The following is a 12324-nucleotide window of genomic DNA, read 5'->3' as shown; positions in this document are numbered from 1 at the left end:
GACTACTGCTATCCTTTGTAAATTGACACCATTGTCCACACAAGTATCTGGGTCAAGAAGAACTGAAGACCCTGTCACCCCTGAAAAAAAGAGAGTAATTGAGCCCAAAAATTGACTATGGCACACAGACCATGTGGCACAGTATACCACTTACACACAGCAAAATAACTTTACATAGTAAGGACACTGAAAAATAGACAACAGGAGCAACTGTCTTTATTCACATATTGCACAGATAGGTATCATGAGAAGAGAAGAGCAAGGCACAAGATGCAGAGCATGTCCATGAGAAGCTACACAGGCAGGGGGCACACAGCAGTGAACGACAAGGTCAGTGGGCAGGACGACGTGCAGAGTGAGTCCATGAGAAGCTGCACAGGCAGGGGGCACACAGCAGTGAACGACAAGGCCAGTGGGCAGGACAAAGTGCAGAGTGAGTCCATGAGAAGCTGGACAGGCAAGGGCAAAAAGACCAAAGCCAGTGGCCAGTACAGGGTGCAGAATATGTCCATGAGAAGCTGCACAGGGAATAGTTCAACACAGCAAAGAGCAACAAGGCCAGTGGCCAAAACGAAGTGCAGAGTATGTCCATGAGAAGCTGCACAGGGAATAGTTCAACACAGCAAAGAGAAACAAGGCCAGTGGCCAGTTCAGGGTGCAGAGTATGTCCATGAGAAGCTGCACAGGGAATAGTTCAACACAGCAAAGAGCAACAAGGCCAGTGGCCAAAATGAAGTGCAGAGTATGTCCATGAGAAGCTGCACAGGGAATGTGTGCAACTGTACCTTTCCATGGTCAGCAACACAGTCAGGGAGCAACAATGTGCAGTACAGGCCCACCTGTGTGAGAGACAGGTGTGTGAGGGTGACTACCACTCAGACTTAGCTGTCAGGTGGACTGGGAGCTGGCTGTGTCGCGGGGACTGTTGGGGCACTTGACCGGGGAGAGAGCGGAACAGCTGAGGTAGAGCTATCAGTGGCTTGGCAAGCTGGAGGGCTGCTTGGACCAGGTGGTGCAGTTGCACGTGGCGGTGGAGTCATGTAGACGAGAGACACGGTTTGGCTGGGAGATTGTGGAGGGGTGCCTTTCCACTTCTTGGGTATCCTAAATGGCTTGCCTGACTGTGGATCAATGGGAAGTGGTATGGGCACAACAGGCACACTCACCACAACAGCTGCTGCAGGTGCAGGCGCTGGCAGCCCCTCTGGTGATGTGCTGGACCTAGCGGAACGCTTTGCTGGCTTTGCCTCTGCCCCCCCTTCCCCTGTTTACTAGGTGTTACCCCTACAGTGCCCTCCAGTCCCTACTTCACTGGGCTTTGAATGGGAGTCGAGGTGGTTGGTTATTCTGCCTTGGAGCCCTTCCTAGGTGTACCCTTGGCATGCACCACCTCCTTGGTGGGCACAGACACTGTATGCTTCTCATTGCGCGATGCTTTAGGGGCAGGAGAGTCCTTAGATGGGGATGCCACTGAAGCATGTGTGCCTGAGGTCTGCTGCTTTGCTTTTTGTCCACTGGTGTCGCCTGACTGGCTTTTCTCCATGAGCTCTTGGGTGGCTTTGGTCTTCTGTGGGGATGGTGTCTACGCCCGGGACCGCTTGGGTTGCTGCTGCTGTGTGCTTCGTGTGCTGTATCATGACTTTGACGTATGTGGACCGTGGTAACTATCGTCAGATGTGGCCACTGCCAGGGGGGTGGACAAAGGGACAGGAGCTGGACTGTGAGTATGCCTGTTGCAGGGTAGACGTCACTGTTGATGACAAAACCTGGACTGTCCGGTGCAGCCCACCCATGTCTGAATGTATGCCCTCCATGAAAGCAACCACCTGGGCCAATTTCTTGTCGTGGTCAATGAAGGCATTGAGGAGAGCTGTCTGGCCTACACACAGCTGGCGCAAAAGGTCCACAGACTCAGCACTGATGGCAGCAAGGGGGACAGGGGCAGGGGCAGCGGTGCCAGGAGTGCAGGACACTCTTCCCCTCTTACTGAGGTGGACACGGACAGCACCAGAGGAATTGGTTGGGAGGGTTTGCACTGGCCGCTGTGTGGTGGGAGTCGATGCAGAGTTCCCGAGCCTGTGCCCTCCAACATGGATGCATCCCCGCTGACATCGGATGATGTGGTGCTTTGCGTCTCAGGCTGGGATTCCTCCAGCAGACTCCTGTCACGCTCTGAGGCGCTGGTGACATCTGTGTCACTGAGCTCCTGGGCAGCTGTTGTGCTAGTTTCACCCCCACTGGTGTCCATCTCCTGTCCCTCCGTGACCACAGGTGATGCTGCATGAGAGAGATGTAGGGTCAGGTCAGTGACAGCAACAGAACAAACATATGCAAGCAATGCATCACAAAAGAACACCAAATCAACATGTTGCACACCACCCTGTGCAATCACATCATGCCAACTCACTATATTGACTCAAGCAGTGCGCGGAAACTGGAAACTCAGGCATGAGTGAGCCATGTGATGACCACACAGCACAACACCCTGCTTGTGGTTCTGTTCTAAACAGACACACAACTAGCTCTGAGGACACTTAGGGACATGATGGGGGCACAGTAATTGTTGGCAATGACAGATCTGGATGGGGACAGCACAGACCCAAACTACAACATGACAGTCCACAATGGACATTAGCCCTTGCCACCCACCATGTCATACTTTGGGGACAATAGAATGGTGCACACTGCTGTCAGATGTGTAGGCCTCCCCAATCTGGGTGCATGCAATGGACGCATTGATGTACGCACAGTCAGATTGGGCACACTGCCGTTCCCTCCCATGGAATTCCCAAGACTACCCCAATGCAAAAGACACCTGAAGAGCACAAGAATGTAATGTGAAGGCACAGCATCCAAATCACCTTTGTAAGTACAGGGAGGGCAAATGCCTGCCACCGGCACCCAGGCCAGCAGCCACTTACATGCTACAGCATCACACTACCAACATCACATAGACCAGAGCTGGCACAGGCCCTGTACACATGCAGCCACTCCCAGCCAAAGTTAGACTCCCCAAATGCTCACCCCTGGCTTGCTGCTGATGCTCCTTCAAACGTGCGTCCAGATCACCGCCAAGATGCGCCCATTAGTGGTGTCATGCTGAGCCGTGCCAAACGCCCAGTGCGAGGAAGCAGCCCCAAGGTCATCTCCGCCACATTCTTTGCCAGCCGGCTGATGTCGTCCCATCTCTTGTGGCAGTGGGTGCGCTGTCGGGTTGAGACCCCCAGAGAACGCACCTTCACTGCCATGGCCCTCCACACGGCCTTACGCTGGTGTAGCTTGAGCTGCAGGCATGGGAGACAAGAGGGGGAAATGATCAGTGACACAGTGTCATGTACCGACACCTATCTGTGTAGCAGCAAGATACAAAATCATCACATATCCAACGATATGTCAATCAGAGACTATAGTACAGCTCACATGGGACACCTGCAATGGGAAGAGCTGATGTTAAAGCATGCAGGTATGAGGGGGAACACAGTCCCTGCACATCTCACGCACATGCAGGATGCCAGCACTGAAACACACATGTAGCCTGCCCACATCTCCAGTCCATTGTTGGCTTGAGCAACACATACATCACATATCAACCTGTGTTTGGGGGTGGACTCACTGTGTCCCTGTCCTGTGAATAGATGAATGTGTCATGGTGGTCACATTGAGGGACATGATCTCACAAATACAAAATGCCATTCACAAGAGCAGTTGTGTGCAAAATACAGTGCTGAGATGGCCCATAGCTGGAGTGCAATGTGAAAAGACTGATGTCCTCATACTCTGTAAGTTAAGTGAGGTGTCCTTGTCTTTGTAGGCAGGGACTGTGCAGGCCAGCTGGGCTTACACTGAGATGGACTACAGGGGCACACACAGCCATCCAGCCAAGCAATCACTGTCCTGACTACAGCATGAACAACCTTCTGTGTCACTGTATGGCTGACAACACAACACAGGTCACTCATACATACATGTGCAGGGAGGGAAAGCTGTGGCATTGGGTACACACACCCTCCCACTGAAGACAGCATGTCAGGCAGTGCATGGCACTACCCCACTCTCCAAGGCACATACTGCATCAGTCCAACTACATGTGTGGCCCCCCTGCCCTACCCCACCACTGTCGAAGACTTACCATGACTTTTGGGGCACCATATAGCCTAGGGTACTGTGTGAGCATGTCGTCCACCAGGACCTCCAGCTCCTCGCTCATGAAGGGACTGGCACAAATCTTCTCTGTCCTTGCCATCACTGTGGACATGAGACAACAGCAGCGGAATTGGGTGGTGAGATGTCTCTGGCAGCAGTCCCTGGAGGCAGCAGCAGGTGAGGGGTCTCTGGCAGTAGTCCCTGGAGGCAGCAGCAGGTGAGGGGTCTCTGGCAGCAGTCCCTGGAGGCAGCAGCAAGTCAGGGGTCTCTGGCAGCAGTCCCTGGAGGCAGAAGCAGGTGAGGGGTCTCTGGCAGCAGTCCCTGGAGGCAGCAGCAGGTGAGGGGTCTCTGGCAGCATGCTCTGGGAGCAGAGGAAATGTGAGGCTCACTTCCACACATATATAGCCCCCTAGGGTCGTTTCAAAGGTGCCAAGCTGCAGCAATTGGTGGGCCAGGTCTTCCTCTTTCAAATGCATGCAATGACTGCCTCCGCGGTGGCGGAGTACGCTTACCGCGATCTTCAAAATTGCATCATGTCACCGCAATCATGGCTCCCATTGGCTGTAAGAGCATGCTCCATGGCGGCCCGGGGTGCACTACCACGATGGTGCATCTTTCAAATGCAGCCAATATCTCCCTCCGTGGTGGCGGAGCACGCCTACCGTGATTTTCAAAATTGCATCATACCACCGCTATCGAGCTTCGCATTGGCTCTAGGGCAAGCTCCATGGCGGTAACACAACGCAGGGGCCCGGTGTGCGCTACCGTGATTTTAGCAGCAGAGCATGCCCACCGCCATTTCCACATGTCTCCATGCCTATGACTACCGCACTTCTGTCAATGGGGGTGCTGGTGACACACCGCTGGGGGCCAGGCGGTAGCCACCGCGATATGGGTGGCAGAGCATGCCAACCGCCATCTCCCCATGTCTCCATGTCTATGACTACTGCACTTGTGGGAATGGGGGTGCTGGGGCCAGGGGGTAGCTACTGCGATTTGGGTGCCATACAATCGCAATGGCCATGTGTCAAACATCAACAGGGCACAGTGCCAACATGGTCAATGGAACATCATCGTGCACACAATGCCAATGTTCCATTTACTCCACTGATGGCTACACGTGCCATGTTTGTGTGTGTGTGTTTTGTAGATTGGCCTCAACCCACTCACATGTCACTTATGGATTTGATGTTGGTGTAGGCAGGACAGTGTTGTTCTGGACTCTACAATGTGTACACATGTCAATGTGTTGAGGTGCAGTGACAATCACAGCGATGCTCGTCTCAATGAATGATGAACTATGTTGCATTGCCTCTCATGTCTGCTCATGCACACATTCGTCATTTTAGCGCCAACTGTGGTCATTGTGTGGTGGATGTGTGCCAGGTTGTAATGATGCATTGAGGTGTGACAGGTACATCAGCTAGATATGAGACAGTGGGTTTGATTAGTTACACATATGCTGGATGCTATACTCCCAGGCGTGCCCATTTTAGATGTGGCCGTATCCCTATGTGCGTTCACATTGACCAAGGTGGTGTTTGAGGTACTTGTCTTGTGTAAGTTGACAGGTGTGGCCTTTGTGTACATGAAAGTGTCCCTATGTAAATGTGAGCTGGTCTGTTAGTTAAGATTAATGTCAGTCATTGTTGTCATTGTATCATCCAGAACGTGATGTGCTGCGCACATCTCATGATGTGTTGCATTGACATGTGTTCACTATCATCTCCAATAGGAGGAGGCCAAATTTGATTTGTCACATGACGGTGCTGGAGGACATGGAGGATGTTGCGATCATACGGAAAGGCTTCCTGGACAGAGTCACCCTGAAAACTCTTTGTGTTCGGTTGGAGCCCCACCTACCACCTCACAGGACATATCCAACAGCTTTCACCCCTACTGCTAAGGTGATGGCGGCCCTGCATTTTTTTGCCACTGGATCGTTCCAAGAGACAGTGGCCAGCACTGGTGGGATGTCACAACCAATGTGCAGCATGGTGCTGCGTGATGTACTGTCCGCCATGATGCTATACAAGGACAGATACATCCATTTCCCCAGGGGTGCTGAATTGGCAGCTGTGAAGTGAGACTTTTATCCCCTTGGACACATCCCCAATGTTGTTGGTGCCATTGATTGCACCCATGTCGGGCTTGTGCCACAACAGGCAAGTGAGCACATTTACCGCAATCGCAAGCATTACCACTCCATCAATGTGCAGGTGGTGTGCCTGGCAGATATGACCATCTCCCACGTGTGTGCCAAATTCCCAGGCTCGGCCCATGACTCCTACATCCTGCGGAATAGCATTGTGCCCCAGCTGATGGCTTATCTGCTTTCCGAGCGTGCATGGATTGTGGGTGAGTATGCCTAGTCGTGTGGCGTGCTGGGGGTTTGACCTGCTGCCCTCAGCCTCTGCGACATTGCAATGTCTATTTCTGTTTGTCATACCTAGGTGACTCTGCATATCCCAAATGTCCCTGGTTGCTGAGCCCACTGCAGAATCCCAGGACCCCAGCGGAAGTCCGCTACAATGAGGCCCATGGGAGGACACGTTGTGTGGTGGAGCATACTTTTGGTCTGCTCAAGTCACCTTTCCGCGGCCTGGACAAGACCGGAGGTGCACTGGCATACTCGCCCAGGAAGATGTGTCAGATTGTAGTGGTATGCTGCATGCTCCACAACCTAGCCATTTGCAAGGAAATTCCCCTGCTCCTGGATGTTGGTGAGGACCCAAGGCCCCAGCCTGCAAACCAAGCCGTGTCCATTTATGAGGAAAGTAGAGAGGAGGAAGGTGTTGACCTGTGTGAACAGCTCATCACCTGCTACTTCACTTGAAGGTGGGTGTCAATGTGCATTATACCCATTGTCTGCTCATATTGCTGTTGTTGTGAAGGGGCATGTGAGAACTGTAGCAGCAGCCAGTTGTAGACTCAGCGGTGTTTGGCAATGTTTCTGGGACAGGTCATTTGGGAACCTCTACAGGACGTGTATGTTGACACTTGTTGGCCATTGTGACATGTGCATGTTGGGTTATCCTGATGGTAGGGGTTGTGTGATGTCTGTGATGCCACACCCAGACCAGTGAAAGTAGTTCTGTTGTGTTTCCCTAGGTGCCCTCGACTTCTCCTTGCCTACATACAGCCCACACTCCTGGTACATTGTGCTCATGTTGAAGACTGTACATCCTGCAATAAAGTCAGAGCAGACATGGCAACATATGTGTAAGGATATTTTATTTGCAATGGTGAGATGTGAGGGGGGTGTACATTTCCATGGGGGGGTGGGGTGGAGCAGTGAGTTGACAGTTGTGGTAGATGAGATAATCAAGTAGTCACCACATTGATGTGGTAACCCAGTCCAACAGACAGATGCCATTCACTAGACAGTGTGGGGAAGGATAGTCCAAAAAGTCAATGCAGTGGTGGAGAGGGCTGCCATCATGGCTGGCTCCATGACTGGCGTGTGGCAGGTGCTTTGCCTCCAGATACTCCCAGGGTCTTCTTGGGACAGCCCCTTTGTCGTTTGGCAGGGCGGGCCCTGCTGCAGGGCCAGTGGGGTCTGAGGACTCACCCCTCTCTTTGGGCGCAGGGGAGGATGGTGAACTGTCATTGTGCGGCCCACCAGAGGGAGGTGGAGGTGTTGCCTGTGGCGCATGCATGTCCCTCAGTACCACCACTTGCTGGCCAAAGAGGTCCACAATTTGTCCCATGCGGGTGTTGATGGACCTCATCAGCAGGATGACCTTGTGCAACAGTTCGTCCGACCGGCCTGTTCATCCCTGGGCCTGTTCATATGCGCCCAGGACTCTGGTGATGTGTTCCAGGGATTGGGTCCCAGCCTCCTGGTGTCTGTGGGTGACCCTGCCCCTCCCTCCTGGTGTGCTGCCACAGACCTGTTGCCTCACCACTGTGGGCACCCGCATCCTCTCCCTGCCCTTCTCCATCGGTGGTGTGTGCTGGTCATCCTCTGGGACAGGGAGGGTGTTGCAGGCAGCACTGGTGGTGATGGTGGTGGGGTCCTGGGACCTGGTGCTCCCTGCAACACCAGATGGGTCGGCTTCAAGCTCATCTACCATGGAATCCTGGGAGTCAACATTCGAGAGTCCATGTACCGGGGGAGGAGACTGGCTCTGCAGGTTGCTGGTGTTGTCCTCTGCAGTGAGTTCTTGGTCACCTGTGGGTCAGATGGGAAATGGTCGTTGTAGTTCACCCAGCAAGCTTTGTGTTAGCTGTGTGTCATTCACTTTTTGTACACTGCACAATTGACAGATCATCACATTGTTTACTATGTGCAATACTGTGCTTCCTGATATGATGCAGTGGTACAGGCATTACTTGTCCATGGTGTGAGGTGTCAAGGCATACCATGCGACCCGTTCACAAATGAGGATTACCGGGGCTTGTTGCCATCTAGGGCCTGGCACAACATGTGTTTAATTAAGAACTGATTGTTTATTTGTCTGACCTGGCAGACGTCACATCTGGCCATGGACTGGCCATTGTCATCTCCTGCATACCTTTGTCCTGTCATGTGCATATCTTGATTTGTACCACCACACATGCTTTCATATTTTTCAAATGGTCCTTGTTGCACTTGCCCCATGGCGATGCACATGTAAATAGGTGCTGTGCATGATTGTGCCCTGAATTTCTTCTACTTGTGCATTGGTGTGTCACACTTTGGTAGCTGTGACAGTTTTCTTAGCTTACCTGTGTGCACACGGTACTTGGCAATGGGGTTGGTGTGCCTCTTTGTGCAATGAGAGGGCTGGTGTTGTCATATGGCACCATTTAATTTGTGACAAATGGGTGGGTGCACGTCCTGGCTACTTACATGTAATGTGCCCACATTTGGGTTTGTTATGTGTATGCATGGTGGCGGCTTACCTCCTCCTCAGTGGGGTCACGGTCCAGACTCATATGTCTACCTACATGTACGTTTGTTTGGTGTACTGCAATGGCTTCCAACTGCTTCTGGGTGGGGGAGTGCTCCATCCTGCTCAGGTGTGGGACAGAGGGAATGTTGGGAGTGTTGGGAGTAGTAGTGCAGGCCACCCACCCCCAGACACCCTCATTGTGAAGATGGCTACCTACCTCTTAGTTTGATGAGGGTTGTGTAATGGCTGACACATGCTTCTGGGTGGGGTGGCGGGAGGGATCCATCTTGCTAGGCTATGGGACAGGGGGCATGGTGGGAGAAGTAGTGCAGGCCTCCCACCCACAAACACCTTCACTGTGAAGATGGCTACCTACCTGTAAGTCTGATGAGGGTTGTGTAATGGCTGACACATGCTTCTGGGTGGGATGGGGGAGGGATCCATTTTGCTAGGCTGTGGGACAGGGGGCATGGTAGGAGTAGTGGTGCAGGCCTCCCACTCCCAGACACCCTCCCAGGGAAGATGAATACCTACCTGTAAGTTTGTTTGGTGTACGATGCTGGCTTCCAACTGCTTCTGGGTGGGGGAGTGCCCTATCCTGCTCAGGTATGGGACAGGGGGCATGGTGGGAGTAGTAGTGCCGGCCTCCCACCCCCTGACACCCTCCCAGGGAAGATGGCTACCTACCTGTAAGTTTGATATGGGTTGTGTAATTGCTGACACATGCTTCTGGGTGGGGTGGGGGAGGGATCCATCTTGCTAGGCTGTGGGACGGGGGCATGGTGGGAGTAGTGGTGCAGGGTTCCCACCCCCAGACACCCTCCCAGGGAAGATGGCTACCTACCTGTACGTTTGGTGTACTGTGCTGGTGTCCAATTGCTTCTGGGTGGGGGAGTGCTCCATCCTGCTCAGGTGTGGGACAGGGGGCATGGTGGGAGTAGTACTGCAGGCCTCCCACCCCAAGACACCCTCCCAGGGAAGATGGCTACCTACCTGTAAGTTTGTTTGGTGTACTGTGCTGGCTTCCAACTGCTTCTGGGTGGGGGAGTGCTCCATCCTGCTCAGGTGTGGGACAGGGGGCATGGTGGGAGTAGTAGTGCAGGCCTCCCACCACCAGACACCCTCCCAGGGAAGATGGCTACCTGCCTGTAAGTTTGATGTGGGTTGTGTAATGGTTGACACATGCTTCTGGGTGGGGTGGGGGGGCTCCATCCTGCTCAGGTGTGGGGCAGGGGGCATGGTGGGAGTAGTAGTGCAGGCCTCCCACCCCCAGACACCCACCCAGGGAAGATGGCTAACTACCTGTAAGTTTGTTTGGTGTACTGTGCTGGCTTCCAACTGCTTCTGGGTGGGGGAGTGCTCTATCCTGCTCAGGTGTGGGATGTGGGGGCATGTTGGGAGTAGTGGTGCAGGCCTCCCACCCCCAGACACCCTCCCAGGGAAGATGGCTACCTACATGTAAGTTTGATGTGGGTTGTGTAATGGCTGACACATGCTTCTGGGTGGGGTGGGGAGGGATCCATCTTGCTAGGCTGTGGGGCAGGGGGCATGGTGGGAGTAGTGGTGCAGGCCTCCCACCCCCAGACACCCTCCCAGGGAAGATGGCTACCTACCTGAAAGTTTGATGTGGGTTGTGTAATGGCTGGCACATGCTTCTGGGTGGAGTGGGGGAGGGGTCCATCTTGGTAAGCTGTGGGACAGGGGGCATGGTGGGAGTAGTGGTGCAGGCCTCCCACCCCAGACACCCTCCCAGGGAAGATGGCTACCTACCTGTAGGTTTGTTTGGTGTACTGCAATGACTTCCAACTGGTTCTGGGTGGGGGAGCGCTCTATTCTGCTCAGGTGTGGGACAGAGGGAATGTTGGGAGTAGTAGTGCAGGCCTCCCACCCCCAGACACCCTCCCAGGGAAGATGGCTACCTACCTGTAAGTTTGATGTGGGTTGTGTAATGGCTGACATATGCTTCTGGGTGGGGTGGGGGAGGGATCCATCTTGCTGATGCTGTGGGACAGGGGGCCTGTTGGGAGTTGTAGTGCTGTCTGCCTGTACACGTGCCCCCATGGTATTGTTGGTAGGTATAATTGGGGTGAATGGGAGTGGGTGAATGTTGGATCTGTGAGACATGTTTTGTGGTGTGTGGTGCAGATGGATGGAATTTGTCCTAGGTGGTGTAGCTTTGTAGTTATGCAAGACAGTACATAGCAGAGTGGCAGTATTCATTTGTATGTACTTACCAGCCTCCACTCCCCCGGCTACTCCTGTGAGACTCTCTGGATGCAGTATGGCAAGCACCTTCTCTTTCCATGGTGTGAATGGTTTTTGTGGAATGGGAGGGCCACTGCCAGTCCTCTGAGCCAGCTCAGGGTTCTTGCTCCTCCTCTCCTTGACCACTCTCTTCAGATCATGCCACCACTTCATGATCTCCTTTTTTGATCTTGGGGTGGTCCCTACTGCATTGACCCTTTGGACTATCCTTGCCCACATTTGTGTCCTTGTGGCTAATGGTGTCTGTTGGACCAGGGTACTAAAAAGCTGTGGTTCCACTCTGACTATCTCATCTACCATGACTGTCAACTCACTCTCTGTGAAGTTAGGCATTTTCTGTGTGGCCATGGTGTGTGGTGTGCAAAGTGGTTGTGGTTACAGGAATGCGAGTGGTGGTTGTGGTTGTGATGTGTATGGTGTGTGTTGTGCAGGTGTGGAGGTGGTGGTGGTGCTGTGTGTGGTGTGGCTAGTGGTGTTGTGTCCTTTGCCTCTTCTGTCAGCTGGGGTATGTGTCCCTTCTCTCATGGAGTATTGCAAAGGATTGTGGGCAGGGAAGGGGCTGGTTTTATACTCAGCTATGTGGGTGTGTCCAATTGGGGTGTTGCTGTCAGGTATGTTGTCCTGGGATTTGCATTTTTCTTTTTGCCATGTGGTTGTGTCATTGGGGTGTGTTTTGTGTATTTGGGGGCCATGGCTAGTTTTTCTGTATGCACTTTTTGGACTTATTGTAGGTTTTTTGATTCATCCGCCATATTTTTCACGGTCCGTCCGCAGCGGTGGCTATGCTGCAGCTCTTCCGCTGGCTCTCCTATTCATCCCAGTGTGCGATCGCGGCGAACGGAGGCAGCGGTACGTACCGCGAGACCATCAGGATTATCCTAATTTCCTGTGCGGTGTCTCCGCTATACCTGCGGCGCGTTGGTGTTTTTCCACCGCGAATCCAACCGCCGTGGTCGGTGTTTTTTGGTGGTTGATCCTAATTTGGCCGCCAGTTTTCCCACGGTGCCGACGGGCGGTTGTTTTCCGCTTCCATGGCGGT

The sequence above is a fragment of the Triturus cristatus genome, chromosome 5_1 (genome assembly GCF_964204655.1).
Source record: "Triturus cristatus chromosome 5_1, aTriCri1.1, whole genome shotgun sequence".
Classification (NCBI taxonomy): domain Eukaryota; kingdom Metazoa; phylum Chordata; class Amphibia; order Caudata; family Salamandridae; genus Triturus; species Triturus cristatus.
This window is presented reverse-complemented; position numbering follows the sequence as displayed.